Source organism: Morus notabilis, unplaced genomic scaffold (assembly GCF_000414095.1).
Source record: "Morus notabilis unplaced genomic scaffold, ASM41409v2 Scaffold99, whole genome shotgun sequence".
Classification (NCBI taxonomy): domain Eukaryota; kingdom Viridiplantae; phylum Streptophyta; class Magnoliopsida; order Rosales; family Moraceae; genus Morus; species Morus notabilis.
This window is the reverse complement of record NW_010362482.1, coordinates 1,291,681-1,306,187: the sequence shown is the minus strand read 5'-3', so window position 1 is coordinate 1,306,187 and position 14,507 is coordinate 1,291,681.

Genomic DNA, 14,507 nt, shown 5'->3' with positions numbered 1-14,507 from the left:
CTTTTTTTTTAATCTTACAATCAATCCATATAATTAATTTTGTCTTATATGTAGTTATTAAAGCCATAAAGTGAAAAAGTGAATGGCTCCTAATTAATTTTGGATGAATTGTCCTAAAGTTGAAATTTGAACCTTTTAGTCCCTAAACTTAAAAAACGTTAAATATATGGATAAAAAAAACATTATATGGGAGAAGTTGTAACAAATTAATTTAGTCATAAACTAACAAAAAGAGGTGGCAAAGTTGTTTCTCACTTAAATAAATGAATAAAAATAAATAAATGTGACAATCATGTTCAAAATCATTTTTTAAACAGTTTTTTGGGTTTTTGTTTTCAAAAATAAACACGTTAGGTAATTTTTTATTTTCTTTTTTTCCTAAAATTATTCTTAATATTTTATTTAAATTTATTTTAATAAATACCCCTTATACCCCAAAAGGATTTAGGATATATTAGTGGATTCTCCTAAAAACATTAATAAAACTTCGAACAGTGAGTGTAAATTGACGTTGTCTGAAAGTGGAGAAAAATGTCTTTAATTAAAAAGATTGTGAAGAAAAATGTCTCTCTCTATCTCTTTTTTTTTCTTTTCTTTTTTTTCGGGGTTATAAACGTACAAATGTAAAGGATTACCTAGATGGTTTCTAATATATTGTCCCCTAGTTTGTTTTAGTTGGATTAGTTCGATTCTATGGTTGCAAAAAAAGTCGACATTAATTTTCCAGTTTAAAAAAAAAATCGACAATAATGAACTCAACAAACACATACTAGGACCCACTAAGATATGGGATTAATACGAGTATAATAAAACTGACATTTTATGAACGCAAATTCGCCCTGATTATGCTCAATAAAGAGGAACCAAACTAGAAAGGGAAATTAAAAAAAAATGAATCGAATATGTGATGTAAGGTAGTGGGGTATAAAAAGTATAAAACCCGACTTGTACTATTTATGGCCCGTTTAGTTCGTTGATTCAAATTTTAAATTTGAGTTGAGATGTAATTTTATGTGAGAGTTTTTTACTGTAGTAAAAAAGTTATATGTGATTGTTTTTGAAAATTTATTACTGTAATAAAAGTCAAATTTTAAATTCAAATTGGTGAAATAAACGGGACTTTAATAAACTTATGATTACGGAGGCAGCAATTGGAAACTGATCATGAATTTGTGTGAGTTTACGATGAAAAAAAAAAAGAAGAGTGTATTCTACTTACTGTGGTACCCAATATATCATCCTCCATATCACAGAGTATTCGTGCTGATCTTCTATCCAAATCACGTGACAATTATTCTACCATGAAAAAAAAAAAGAGTCACATGACAATTACTCCAAAAGATAAAGAATAGTATTATTATTAATTAATATTTTTTGAGTCTTATTAAGTAGTATATTACAATTTAATATTATTTTGTTGAGGGTCTTATTAAGCACAATAAAAATTAAAACACAATTTAGATCTGCTGCCTTGATTATTGTATTTCATTTTTTTCTATATAGCATAAAACTTTTTAAACCGGTTTATCTTTTTCTGGTAGACAATATTGCTAAAACCAATTTATGACTGTTAATTCTTGTTAAAATCATATTAAATGAAAAAAATGTACAGTTAAAAAATAAAAAATTAGTGATAATTTATTTTTTTCAATCATACGAGAGAAACTCATGAATTAAATTTTTTATTAATTATTTTTTTAGTCTTATTAGAAAAACTCTCTACAATCTTTCAATTTTATATACTCTCTAATTTTAATTTGATTCAAGGCCCCGTTTTTTTCGCAGATTCGAGTTTAGAATTCGAGTTTTGCTATAGTAAAAAGCTCTTAGAAACAGTCACATATAATTTTTGTACTACAGTAAAAAGCTCTCACACAATATCATATCTCAACTCAAATTAAAAACTCAAATTAACGAACCGAACGACGTACTACCGATAAAATATCTTAATTATAGTAGAAAGTTATGATATTAGTCAGGAGCATCACAACAACTAATAAAAAGTTTAATTTAATTAGTGGATCTGATATTGTGAGCCCCGTCCTTTATTAGCGTGTGCTACATATCTCTTAAGCATTATTCGTGTCAATTAGATAGTCTATTACGCTTTCTCCTACATGGCATATTTCCTTTCACTACGCTAACCAATCATTTCTTTTCACCCCGTCATCATTAGCTTTCAACTGTCTTTAATGCTATCTTATCTTATGTTTGGTAGGATGAACAGAAAAGAAGAAAAAAAAAAGAGAAGTAAAATATTTAGGTGAAAAAAATAACATGATTTTCTCTCATGTTGTTTGATAGAATAGCAAAAAAAGTGAAAAAAAATGTTAAATTTAAAGTATTTTACAATAATACTCTAATACAAATAATAATATGATGAATAATAAAAGTTAAAATTGTTATTTTATATCTCATTTTATTATCAAAATTTTTCCTCTTATTTTCTTTCTAAAGTTATAAGGATTAAAAATTTGTGGGTTCTATGAATTTTTATTTTTATTTATTTTTCATTTTTTCTATACTAAACAACCTAAAATTATATTTGCTTCTATAAAATTCTTCATCTATTTTTCACTTTACCAAACACACTGAAAGAAGTAGTGGAAACCATAGTCTTTAACAGTGACTAGCCTAAAGCCTTCTTCTAATCTAGTTGTATTCGTATTAATTACAATTTGACCTTTTTGAAGGTCACATTTTCATTAAAATGCTTTTGAGGGTTGATTTAAATTTATTGTACCGTCGAAAATTCAAGGCGAAGCTGTTCATGACTGATGACTCTTCTATACGAATAACGTTATAAAATATTGATAGTGTTTAGTACTATCTATTATATTAATGTGAGTTTTTTAATGTGAGACTTATAAATAAAACTTATTTTTTTATCAGTAATAGTATTTAATACTGGTAGTATTCTTAAGCACTTATATATATATATATATATATATATATATAAATCACGTCTATAAAAGTTAGAGAAGAGGAATTTGACTTTATTTTTTATCCTAACTATTAGTATCTAACCACATAGATTTGATATTGTTACTACTGTGACTAGAAGATTTGTATAAAAATGATGTTTGGTAGAGGGATTCGTTTCCTGATTCGAATTATGATTCATGGTTCGGTATTGTATTTTTTATCACAAAAAATACAAGTAAATTAAAAATTATTTGAATCACATGATTTAAATCCTCCAACTAAACGTCCTTTTAACTTGCAACACTTTGTTTAAGTGTGGTCGATCTGGCTGCCCGATTGGTGGGACAAATCTTGATCCAATATATATATATATATATATATACATATTTACTAATTAAACCTCTATATTTAGTCACCAATATGCTGTTCGGAGACCACCTACCATAGCATAGAATTAAACTTCTGATAAGTTTTGAGCTCTCTACAGGTGGGTCTATTAATGTCGCAACGGGAACGCAAAATTTTGGTTAATAATTCTGCACGGTTGTTATCTCTTAATTACATAATACTGATTATATCATAGGTTCTAGAAATTTGTTCTTTGTTTATTTATTATCGTTATTATTGATTGTTAATTTGTCAAGGCAATAGTCTGAAATATTCATACCTCAAAAATATATACATGTATTTATATATATATATATATATATTGGCATATTTCGGTCATCTTTCCTATTATTTAGAAAAAGTGAGCTACAGATTCATGTATAAATACTGATAATATGGTTACGATACGACAACACGACTTGAAAACGATACAAATTTTACGGGTTAGGATTGAGAAAAAAGATGTTCGAGTCAGAATTTGGTCGATCTGAAATTGACACAAAAAATACAGATCAATTTCGTAACTCGTAAAAAAAATAAAAAAATACATATTTTTTTTATTTTATTATGAACTTATGATATCATGATAGCTATACTCAAAATCTTATACTATTATTTGCTTAAATTCAATGGATATTATTGTATTCTAATGTGTTATGAATTTTAAGTTATTTTTAATTTGTAAAAAACTAAATTAAAGTGTACAATTTTCGTGTCAATTTCGGGTTCACGGGTCAATTTCATGTCACGGGTTATTTTCGTGTCGTGTCGTGTTAATCTGTAAAATGGTCGTGTTGTGATTTTTAAAAAATTTCGTGTCGCGAGTCGTATTCAAATTTACTGTAAATTAAAAAAAATGATTAAAACACGACACGTGATACAAATTACTATCCATATACAAAATACTATCATTACTGCCTAGACAATTAGACAATTAGACACTCAATTCGTAATCAAAACGACCCAATGATAAGAGTGGAGTTCTACCGATTGAGCTATACCTATATCCCCTTAGGCAAGTAGAGCGTCCATAAAAAAGTCAAATGCCTTTTCTATTATTTTTCTAGCACAGTTAGGCCATCCTGAACTTAAACCAGAGACCTCATCCGTGAGGTAAATTATCACACTTAACGGTTTAACTAATTGGGAAAAAATCAATAGATTATTTTTCGTGAGTGATTAATCATACGCAGCATATAATTTTTCGTTGTACTGCACTCTCTAAATATATATAATTAATCTGAAATTGATCTTGAAGTTTATATATATCCGTGGATATATTAATAGCGGGCTAGACATGGCCAGCTTGCTGTGGAATAGAAGTTTTAGTTCATTTTGCAAAGGATCACTTTGCATTTGTTTTTTTTCTTTACATCATCTTTTGGAGGACGTTTGCTTGGAGGATTCAAATCATGTGATTCGAATCATTTTCGATTTACGTAAATTTTTTATGAGAAAAAATATTGTAACGAACCACGAATCATGATTTGAATCAGGGAACGAATCCCTCTACCAATCATGATCTTGAAGTTTATTGTTTTTTTGCTAACGCACTTTATGTTTGTTGTCACTGGAAAGAATAGTGGCTGTCTAGAGGGGAAAAAAATAGAAAAAAGGGCTAGTGGACAATTTTGCGATAGGGTGAAAGAAAAGGTATCTTTTATCTTTTTAAAGGAAAAATAGGTATCCTTTATTTTATTTTTTTTTGGGCATTTTTTACATTGAGACTCTAAAAAAATTCCACTAGTAAAGTTATATTTTTTAACTGTTAGATTAATTTTTTAATTATTAAATCTGTCTATGTCTGTATTAAAAATTTATAACGCGTCATACATAATTATTTTTGTTACAGATCTAATTATTAAAAATTTAATCTAACGGTAAAATGTATGACTCGGCCGTAGAAGTTTATTAGCGTTGAAAGAATATTTCACAGATAAAATTGGTTTTTATTATTCTTATTGTATTTATACAGAGGCATCTTTACAATCTTATCATTGAAGTTGCAATGAGTGAAGTTTTTGAATTTGATGCCCAGTACTGAAGACCAAGGAGATTGCAAAGACAAGCAATCAGATGTTTTTTCTTTGGTTTACAAAGAAATTGACTGTTTATTTTAATTTATAAATTCAGATTCAGGTAAACGAAATAGATTAAGGTGAATTTCATTCTCAAATTCGCTGTTTGTAAAAGATGTAACACTATCATGTATGTATTCAGCCAATTAATCATAAATCTAAATTTAATGAAGTTTTTCGATTAAAATATTATTTTTGAAGGATTGGTAAACCGTTAGTTGATAGCTAATATGGCAAGTTAATTAGCTGGCCATCTTAATACAGGAAAACAAACATAGCACTTACTTCATTATAACTGTTTTTTGAACTGGTTCATTTTCATACACAATAAATAGAATTATAAAAGGCCCAATCTTCTACAGTACTGCGCATTAGCTTGATCTATAAGACTATAATGACTTTTGTTTGTGATTAGGGACTTTCTCCCGTTAGACCTCTTTATTATAGGGTCAGTTTATGATCGTCAACTCTAGTTAAAATCACATTAAATTAAAAAAATATACAAAATATATAATTTTTAATATAAATTTGACGACTGAAAATAAGAAATTATCGATAGTTCATTTGTTTTGATCCTACTAGATAAACTCTTAACAGCAAAACAAAATTAATAAATTTGAAGATGATCTAATGTTGAGAAACTTGCATTATTTGGACAATATCTTACTAAATAAAATCTACGTCTAAATTACTTAGGGCTTGAATTCAAACTTTAAGTTTGATTCCGCTACAGTGTTTTTTATTTAATAAAGAGTTTGAATTCTAAAATTTCCTCTCTCACAAAAATTATGTCAATGAACTCAAATCATGACTTGAATATATGTTTCAAACAGATCTTCAATCTATATCTTACTAATGAAAATCTTTCTTTTAGGGGTACTAACGAAAATCTGTCTAAACTAATTAATCAATCTATGAGTATCTAGACCTCCAAAATATTAATGTACGAGTTCCAGGCCTTTTTACAATTCATTCGGTGTGGAAGGCAATTTCGACCGATATAAAAACGTAATATGACAATTATTAAACACGATATTAATATTAAAAAATTATGTTGTACCTCTCTAATATTAAGATTACTTTTTTTATATTTATATGTTACGTCGAAGTCTCCTCTTATGGATGGACCGTTAAAAAGCCAATATGTATAAAAGAGCCTTATGCCCATTTAACGCGCCAGAAAAAGTATACAATTACCGCAATTACTGGTAAACTCTGAAAACTGGAAAGAATGAATAGATACCATTACCCCTAATAACGCGCCAACAAAATATCCTATACATTAATTTTTTGTTTTGTTATACTGTTCAACAATATTTCACTTTAACATAAATAAGCGATATGTTTATCCAAATTGAAGTCAGTTTAGGATGAGCTTTGTGGGCCAAAGTTATAAACACGTCGGAAGAATTCCTTAAAATGGAAAGTCAATTATTAGAAAAAGTGCACTGAACAAACATGCACTGGTGGTGAGAACATGAGAAAAAACGTCTCTAGAAACGGTTTCAGGTCATTAGCCTTTCCGTGGACATGCTGAAGAAAAAAAACTATTTGTTCAGACATGTTACTTTTTCAACCATCGCCGAATTTGAACTCGATACTCCAATGAATTGAAAACAACTAATATACCCACTAATTTTTTTTATTTTATTTTAAAAAACTAATATTTAACTGTCGAGACATCTCTAATCATATTAATTATTTTATATTTTTAGTCAAAATATTAATAATTTATTTTTTTATTTATTTTTTACTTTCTTCTACCCCAATTGCTAACTAAATAGTTAACTATTTTAAAAAATACTTTTCACACTAATAAAATATAATTAACAAAAAGATGCTAGTCATTTCATTTTTTTTAATTATTTTATTCTTTCAACTAATAGTAAATGTAAGGGTTCTTTTTTTTAAAAATTCAATAAAGTTATTTATGGAAAAAAAAACTACGGGTACAAGTGCAAAAGTGTCTACAGTAGTTCTGAGTTGGATCTCCAATTCGACTCGGGTACAGAGTTCGTCACGAAATAACCTCACGATACTCCAGTCACGAACATGATCTTCATGCTCCAAGTCACGATCATCACCACATCCTTGATTGCTCACTTTGTGTGGTTGTTGCACGGATATACTCGAACAACCACAAATAATCCACAACTTAAGAACTTATAGAAGACTAAGAGAGAGAGAGAGAGAAAACATACATAGATCCAATATATTTCTATCATGCTCTTTTATGCCTTGCCTTGCTATCTAGCTATTTATAGCCACACATTTCATAAAGAGAACAAGCACAAAATATGAAAAGTATCTCCGGTTATTTGTCGGAGAGTAAGTTACTCAATTACTCAAACCGTTAAGATATTGGAATATTCCATAGTATTTCTAAAATGATACTTTCCCTTTTATGTCTCATGGATTTTATTCCAAATAAAACCCAGGTATTGACTTTTGGGCTATGCACCATTATGTGCACCTGAAAATCCAACGGTTACTTATATTTTAAATTCAATAAATATTAAAATATTTTATGTTTAGCTTTATAGAGAGTATGTTGGAGTACCTTTCTTAAAAATTGTTAGCTAAAATAGCTTTCTAAGAGCATCTTTAAGGGAACTCTATAAATTTTAGTTAATTTTTTAGCTAAAATGTGTAACAACATAAAAATTATATAAAAATAAAAAAAGTTATATTTGTCGTACTGGATCATCGTGCTCGATGAGTCGTGTCGTGCTAGAACCACGTGTTTAAAACTATGAACCCAACATAGTTTACCATCTCGTGTCAGTACTTAACCTAGCTTATAATCTTGTGTCGTGTCATCTTACTCGATAAGCGGCTTGATCTAATTAACATCTCTTATATATTGGATTTCTCTTTTGGCATCCTTATCAAAGAATTCTCCCATAGATATTATGTTAAATAAATTTGTTTATTGCCGCTGTGTAGATATGAACTGACAGTTTTTTTTTTTATCAAATTAATTTGTATAATTTTTATCTAATAAGTTTTTACGAGGACTTGAATATTCAAAACAGAACTATAAAGATAATGTATTTTTAAAACATTTGATAGGACAATTTTTTTCTATGGTGCACAATTTGGAGTAATTAGATTTTAGTTTGGAATGATTTTGAAATGATGTAAGGCCTTAAAATGATGATCTATCGAGATTTTTTTTCACATTCTACTACAAAAATTTTCATATTATTAAATATACATGTTTATTATTATTATTATTATTATTCTAGCCCATTGAATTTCTTTTATAACGATTCAAAACTGAACCATACGTATATATTATTTTTTTTAACCTACTAAAAAGTTCTTAATTTCTACTAATAAGGAATGTTCTCTGAGTGTCAATATATATATATATATATATATATATAAACATACATGACATTTGTGAATTTATAGAGACTAGCTAGGCAGAACCTTGCGTACCTTTTGATTCTTGAAGATCGTTAGAGCTGGGAGTAAAGCAACAACCACTTGATCGAATCTCCAATCAGAGAATGCCATTAGAACATGCATGTTTCACGATCTTCATGTACAAGACTTAAAAAATTAACTTTGTGGAGGGCTGAGAATAAAACAATAACTTAAGCCTATAACTCATCCTAAAAATAACGATGCCAAACTGCTGAAATAGAGAGATTCGCAATTATATATGGAACTGGGCTAATTGGGCTGTGGGTTTCTACTTTTCTATATACCCAAACGAGTACTAATTAAAGTGTGGCATGTTTTGGACAAAGTAATAAACGGAGACGCAAAAACACACAGCAAATTTGAGAAACAAGAGGAAATGGGCATTTATTTGGTTCTTCAAGGTCTAGGACCTCTCTAGTTCCTTATATATATATATATATATATAGTCTTAAAAGTTGTAAAAGTTGGACACACCCACAAAGCACTTGGAAATGTATTTTATACTTTTAAATTAGAAATGGGATATCTTATAAGCTTTGCTTTTGATCAAGTCAAAACTGGAACACTTTCGAGATAAGAAACCCTTAGGTTGGATGCGCTAGTGTGATTAATTACTTTAGTTAATTAAGTTATCATGGAGAATCCATATTGTCGTTTTGTTCCCCTTTGGAATACTTATGATGGAGATTCCACGTTGAGCAAGATTTTCTCTAATTCTGATATTAACTAAGATTTTCTATAGGGAAATGTTTTACGTTTCTAAAAAAGAGGTTGTAAAGATGCATAAAAAATAGGAAAATAGTAGGAAATAGGCCAATATGAAAAGCTTAAAAAAGTATATAGGCTATTTTTTAGTTATAGAAATTAATAGGCCATAACTTGTCAAGTTATGGTTCATAACCAGATAAGTTATGGATAAATTTGTCAAGTTATGATTCATAACTAGATAAGTTATGGACAATAACTTGTCAAGTTATGGTTCATAACCAGACAAGTTATGGACGAAAACAGTAATTTGGCCTATTTATTAATTTATGTAAACTATTGGTCAATTAATTTTAATTCATCTCAAGTCTTGGCTTATTTCTTTCTTTCTCCCTAAAAAATATATACCTTAATGAGTTTGACGAGTTATTAGAACCTTCGTTCATATGATATGTAATAAAATAAAAATATGAGGCCATACAAATTAAAGAAAGTCATATAGTTTCAAACAAAAAAAAAAGAAACTTTTTATAATCAAAAAATAAAAAAAGAGAATGTATACGCTAAAGTATGAAGAAAACTTGATTAGTAAGATACAACTAACTGCTATATCATATAAATAAAATAGACCATTTTTTTTTTAAAAAGAAAATTTCACATAACATTACTAAGACGCGACAGTGAAAACTGTGTTATATATGAAAGTGAGTTTTTTTTTTCTTTTTTTTTTTTTTGGTTACTCTGCAAATTCTAAAATATATAAAAAAAAAATCTCGTAAACACAAGTCAAAATATTATTACCAAGGAAAAACAAAAGTGGGCTACGTACTATTATCTCAAGTGTGCACGTGCGGTGTAGTTCTTGGGAATCCCATGTGTATGTTTCTTTCTTTCTTTCTTTCTTTCTTTCGGGGGTTCAATTATATGAGAAAAGATGGTCATGATAATTCACATGACAATGAGATCTAGTGGTCCATGAATCTCTTTCTTCTTTACGATATACATATGGAACTATTAAATATTGTATTCTTCTCCAAATCTTCGAAAAAGGTACTGCCTTTGTAGTTTGTGGAGAACGTAAATACCATATGCAATTGTGGTCCACGATTCCTCATGATCATCGTTTTGATTTAAGTACTCCATTAAAAAAAAAAAAAAAAAAAAAAAACAAGAATGGTTGTTGCAAACGACGTTCGTTTCTTCTCTTATCAACCTTAAAATATAAAGTACGTAGTTCTTAGTTCTCACTAACATGATTTTAAACGTTAGCTAGCTTCCATTAATATCATATCAAAATTAAACATATATACATAAAATAAATAGTATTTCAAATTTGACCGCGGTTAAAATTCACAGAAATTTACGCGTATTTTTTTTTTTTTTTTATCTTACCACACTATAAAAAGCTCAAAAGTAAGTTTTATTATTATTATTATTATTATTATTATTTTAGTCCTTTACCTCTTCTCAGTGGATCGATTAAAGCGCAGACAAACCAAATAAATAAAAACTTAATGCATTTGAAGTCAACAAAATGTAGTAGTAGGCCAACGACACGTGTTCTTAACAACACCATAATTAGTGAAAGAAGATCTTTCCACATTTTGACGCCTTTTTATCATCATTCGTTAAACCAATATTTGGTAAGAGCAATACTATTATCTCATGATATTATTGTTAATTTAGTCAGCGGAAAAAGTATTGCACAACCACAATGTAAAGTAGTGCAGTTAGAGAAGGTTGTTGTCCGTTGATACTTATAATTTAACCTTTACAATCAAAGTCAAAATGGAAAAGAAAATTAAAAAAAATAAAAAAATGAACGTGCCCGTTTAATTAAGATAGCTTGATCAAGTCACTTGACCATGAGTCATTTTCATTAGATACCGCGAAAAAGATCAAAGAAATTTTTATAATAATGGACCTGTAAATGCACATAGCACGATTAACCATAGGCCACGTTAAAATCAAAAGTGCAACATCTCATTAGAAAGTTATTTTCCCAAAAGGGGATATCAACATCTTATCAAGATTAATGATGCCCTAAAGAAGAATTAGCCGACCAAAGCGTTTGAGATTATTATTTTTTTCTCTTTAATAATTAAAAGTTTTCGCATGTGTTGCTTTGTGATTGGCTAATGAGGCCGCGTAAAAATTATTGTAGTCGACAAGCTCCATAATCATCGCCTAAAATATTATTTATTATTTTTCTCATCTTTGGAATTATGGAAATTCTAGACACGACCATATCATTGAATTGAGAGATCATGATATTGTTGAGTGAAATAGCTTTTTATGCTTTTAAAGCGAATTCGTCCATATAAAAGCATATGGAACTAAGAAAATGCTATACATGATCTCGTGCATGTCTCTTGGCTTTTGCATTGCTTTTAGTTTTGAGCAATAAAAGTCAAAAAGGAATTTTTGCTTGTTGGTGGCTTAGACAGAGGCTTTTGGATGAGTTTGGATTGACGATGATCTGTATTAATAAAATGAAAAAAAAAAAATGAAAAAAAAATGGATAATATATTATTATACATTAAAATGTCTCGAGTGTCTAAATAGCATCGCGCGGTCTATCTTTATTTAATTTCTCGACAAAAGTTTGGCTTTTTCCTGTTTTTACTGAAGCTTTGGCTTTCTTCCATGTTGTCTTTTATATTGTTCTTGCTATACATAATTACATTATATCGTTCCAACTGTGCCTAGTCATGGTCTTTGACTCTTTTCTCTCTCTTTCTTTCATAAAAATCCCAATGATTAAAGAAAGCAATAATTAATTACTTTGGATATTATATTATATCTTAAAGAGACTTTAGATTACTCTCATATACTTAAGTTATAGGAAAGAAAAAAAGATTGTACGTTTTTATGGTGCAATTCTAAGCCTCATGATCCCTTCGTAATTTGACAAGTTCTTGTATTTTTTTGAGTAAAACAAGAGATAATTAAGATTACTTTCAGTTTTTGCGAGAAACGCACTATATATGCACAATATTTAGATTTTAGCTCCGACAAGAGAATATTATTTGCTTAAAATCTTCAAAGTTATAAACCCAACAGAGATTTTTATGCTAATAGATTTGTTAAAAGCTGAGATTTCAAGGACAAAACCACTGTAATCATGACAGTGTTTAACTTGGCAATTAAACTTTGCCATTAAAAATGATTAATCATAAATACTAATAGAGACCACTTAAAGATTGCAAAATACGCAGTCCGCGACAATTTCTAATAAGGGGCACGACTGCATGATCAGTCCATATGTTGCTTGTTTATCTCTACTGTATTACTAGCAAAATACGACAAGCTGTTTTGTCGTTTGAGTGCTTTAATTTGTACTACATGCCTTTTTACAGCTTTGGTTTCCTGTATGACTTTATGCTACTTGTCGTTTTTGTACTCTTTGCTTTATTGTAAACGACTCCTTTGTTTGGTGTCGTTTTTGTGCAGCATAATAGCCCGTTTGATTATATTGAGAACATCCTACTTGGATATTGTATTGTTGAGAAACAAAGTGCCTCCTTCTTCCTTCCGACATGGTTTTGGCTTAATCAAGCTTCTTGCTGCGTAAAACAATTAATAGTTTATTCATGTGATGAATCTATGTACATATATACACACACACACACACATATATATATATATATACACACACACACACACACACACATATAAGTGATAGAATAAAAAGTATATCTCTATATTTTATGACATTGGAGGAGTGTGCTTTATGCATGGACGCCGAAAGCCAGCTAATTAATTGCAAGATTAGCAATGAAGTGTTGCTAGTCAAAAGAAGCCAAGATTCTCTTAACCATTTTGGGCCAAAGAAATGGTTTTTCTAAGGCATATTGGAAGACAAAGATGGAGCAGCCATCAATTTGGAGGTGTTTTATTAGTGGAGTGATCCTAATCAAATACACGGACAAAAATTCGGATTATCTTTTTACCTACCCTTTCTAAAAGGATATAATTTTTTAGTTAATAGAGAATATTGTCACCTTAATTTCAGATACATTTAGAGAACTTTCTCTTCTTTTTAGTAATGGTTTTAAAAAAATGGTATATTTTTTTTTTCTCTCCTTATCTCATTGGTTACTACTGGCGTTGTTGAAGTCACTTTATATGAGAATTGGCGGCCGGTCATTAGTCATTTGCCCTTAAAATTTATAGACTATCGTGACAAAATTGTTATCATGATAGATCTTTTGACCCCAAAAAAAAAAAAAAAGAACTGCAACTGATAATCAAATGCAAATTATAAATTAGAGAACTTTTTTTTGTTGTATAAAATACGATGAGCATTTTACAAATATTAGCCATTTGTTATATATGTATTAATGAATGTATATGTTTTATGAAGGTGAAGTTAAAGTATAACATTTTTTTTTGAAATATTTTAGGAATATTTAAATTTAATTATATTAAAGATGTTCACGCTTATATAACAAAGTGTAAAAATAACATGGTAATTATTTTAATAATATTAATGTTTTCTATTTGTAAAATATTTTAAAGAATAAAAAGGATAAATAGCATATTTTTAAAATGTTTTGAAGTAAATAATATATTCTTAAAATGATTGAAGTAAATAACATATTTATTGATCAATATTACTGGGAAAATTATAGTAAATAGCAGGTTTATGAAACTAAATTAAGTAAATAATAAATTTTAAAACTATTTAAAATAAATAGAAGTTACTATATAAATGATTCATTTACGATAAAAAAAATATACGTGATAAATTTTTTTTATTTATGTGGAAAAAAATCTTTTTACTAGTCATAAAAAGAAAATTTAAGTCCATTAAAAAAAACTTAAGTGTAAAAAATCTTTTTTTCTAATCGTAAATATAATATTTACACAGTAAATGCTATTTAATTTAAATAATTTTAAATTTTACTATTTACTATAATTATTTTCTATGAATCTACTATTTACATCATTCTCTCATATTATTTACGTGTAAATACT